Genomic DNA, 3,025 nt, shown 5'->3' with positions numbered 1-3,025 from the left:
CGAGAGTCGATACTCATTCATAACTCTGATTGAATCAAATGGAATAATCCAAGAGATTTCCAATAGTAAATCGTTAACCGAACATGACTGCCACCCATGATAAACAGAGACTCGGTGTTCTCGTTTGTTTATGTTTATGTTTTTCTTTTCAATGGAGTTAATTAACTGTTATCCCTATTCAAATCGCTCACAATCTTCGGAGAGCGACGAACAAGAATTCAACAACAAACGGAAACATCGAATCTCTGTTTATTGCGATTTGTTATTATGTGGATGACCACGGCAATAAATGATCATTGAAACACAGGTTTCAAACTGTGGCAGTCACAATCGTTGTCTTCTCTTGCGTATTCAATCAAAGAAATGAACCACTATCAACCCTCTGAAATTGTTGACATGTTGCTCGTGCTTGGCGAATGTCACACTAATTATCGCGAAGCCGCAAGAGTTTACCGGGATCGGTATCCCGATGGCCGGATCGTAAATCACACGACCATCCGTCGACTCGCACTGAGGGCTCGACAAGGATTATTGAGGCGCGATGGAGGAAATCATCAGTACGATGAGAATGATAATCGTGTAGTCACCATATTGGGACTTATCCACTTAGACCCTCATGTCAGTAGTAGAACGTTGGCACAGGTAACTGGGATCCCCCGGACAACTATTTTGAGAATCTTGAAGAATGTGAAGTATCGACCATATCACATCACGTTAACTCAAGCTCTCACTCCAAACGACATAAGACTCCGGATTGGATTCTGCGAGTGGGCACAGGCAAGGCTAGTTGACGATCCTCGGTTCTTCGAATATGTAATGTTCTCCGACGAAGCTTGTTTTCAGAGCAGTGGGCATCTGAACAGGCATAATTCTCATTATTGGTCGGATGTTAATCCGCATTGGTATCGAGGAATCGATAACCAACATCGTTGGAGCGTAAATGAGTATCGACTCTCGAAAACTGTTGAAGAGTCGCAAAAATCAAGCACCCCACATGTGAGAGGCAAGGGGACTCACAAAAATCAAGCACCTCGAAGGGAACAGAGAACTACCACGTCCACGTCGTTGTTCCTGGGTAGCGCTAAGAGTAGTTCATCAATGACTTTGATGATCCATAACTCGGACCTCAGTGGGCGGATTGTGGACCACAACCAGTGTTTCGTAAAGGGCTTGAAACCAGCTTTCTCATCCCATGGTGAAAAACTAGGGGTTCCATTTAAAAAAACCATCGTGACCCCTGAATGACCTTCAAAATGACCTTTCAAGGATTTTTCAAGGTCAGTACCATACTTCCCCCGTGTAACCCTAAACTTTTCATACGAAACATTTTTCTCTATCCCTACTAGTTTTCGAGATATTTGACTGGATCACTTCAGATGGTCCACCCTGTATATATATATATATATATATGCGTATTATTATTAAATAATTTGTACTTACTATCATAACATTCAAAGAATGATATAATTTTCTATTTATGTATAAATGTTCTCTTCTTTTCTCAGGTGGAAAAATCGCAATATGTGTACCATCAACAGCTCCTATAACGCCTGGAAAATTGGTATTAATCCAGAATCTGAAATATGATTATGTAGTTTACTGTCTTATTATAACGTAAGAAATTTTGTAATTTATAAATGTTCTTATATCTTACTGTTATTAAAAAATCAGAATAAAAAGATATTAAAAACTTTCGTTTAAAAACACAAAGAAAACAATGTATTGACCGCAACTCACTGTTGTTGGATTGCTTCAATCTCATTAGCTTGTACAGGAAACTTTATCCATTGTTGCATAATGGCATTTATTGCATTTACAATTTCATGTATTGCACCACTAATAGATGCTTGGCACATACAACTGAAAAAATCTTGTCCAACTCTTCTTTGATAAGATCCTGAACTCAGAAAACTTAACGTTGCTAAAACAATTAAAAAAGAAATATAAAATAGTTTAAAAAGCTGTTATAATTTGCACCATGTAATTTGCAACGTATAATTATATTTCAAATAATGAATATTTGTATTTAATTTATATTTTACCTTTAATTCAAATAGGATTGCTGTTGGTCTTACAGCTCTTTGCACATAAGGTCGTATGTTTTCACATAATGTCAATACAGCATCTTTTGGAAGCCTGAGCATTAAAAATTTTCAAAATTTCTATTTATTTATAATATATTTATATTGTTATATGAAATAAAATAAGCAAGGTATATAATAGATAATGTAAGCTACAGTAAATTTAAAATTACATACATACATACATATATATATAAACTGTTTTCATTTTAAAATATATATAAATTATTTATGTAATTTACACTTATGCTTTCATTTCTTTACTTTAATGTCTTTTATTAAAATATTTTTTTACTTACCGATATAAAGAAATAAATTGCGATTCTGGAATTTCGAAAGGGTTAGCTGTATCACGCAGTTGTCGCCTTTGTATTCTTAATAAATTTCTTTCTTCGTTAGCAGCAATTTGTAAGACCCACCATGCTGCAGCCATTATAACTATGCACAAAAAATAATATTAAAATATAACTACTATAATAATATATTATATTTCACAAAATTTATTTGTATGTATGTATGGTAATTATTTATAATACCATACCCCACCTAAAATCTTAATAAAAATACACTCATTCGACGTGTTTTCACTCAAAATGAAAGAATCTGGCAAAAAAAATGCGGCGGTCGGCCTCGTGAACCAATATCTCGAGATATTAAGCGTTAAAGTTCGAGATTTTAAAGGTTAAAATATCTATCATCCCGACTCAATATAGCATTATATATACGTTCTGTTTTAATTACACAAATTCACTGCTTTAAAAACAATTTTTCTGCTTCACAAACACAAATTCACTGTTTTAAGCACACAAATTCTTTGCATTAACAGTGAATTTGTGTTTTTAAAGCATTACCATGGCATATGCCTTGAGATAAATTGTCGGAGGATAAGACATGTTAGTTCCGAAGTATATTTATCAATTCCCTAGATTTCCGTCATTCCGCCA

Source organism: Trachymyrmex cornetzi, unplaced genomic scaffold, assembly GCF_001594075.2.
Source record: "Trachymyrmex cornetzi isolate Tcor2-1 unplaced genomic scaffold, Tcor1.1 scaffold125, whole genome shotgun sequence".
NCBI lineage: Eukaryota > Metazoa > Arthropoda > Insecta > Hymenoptera > Formicidae > Trachymyrmex > Trachymyrmex cornetzi.
This window is presented reverse-complemented; position numbering follows the sequence as displayed.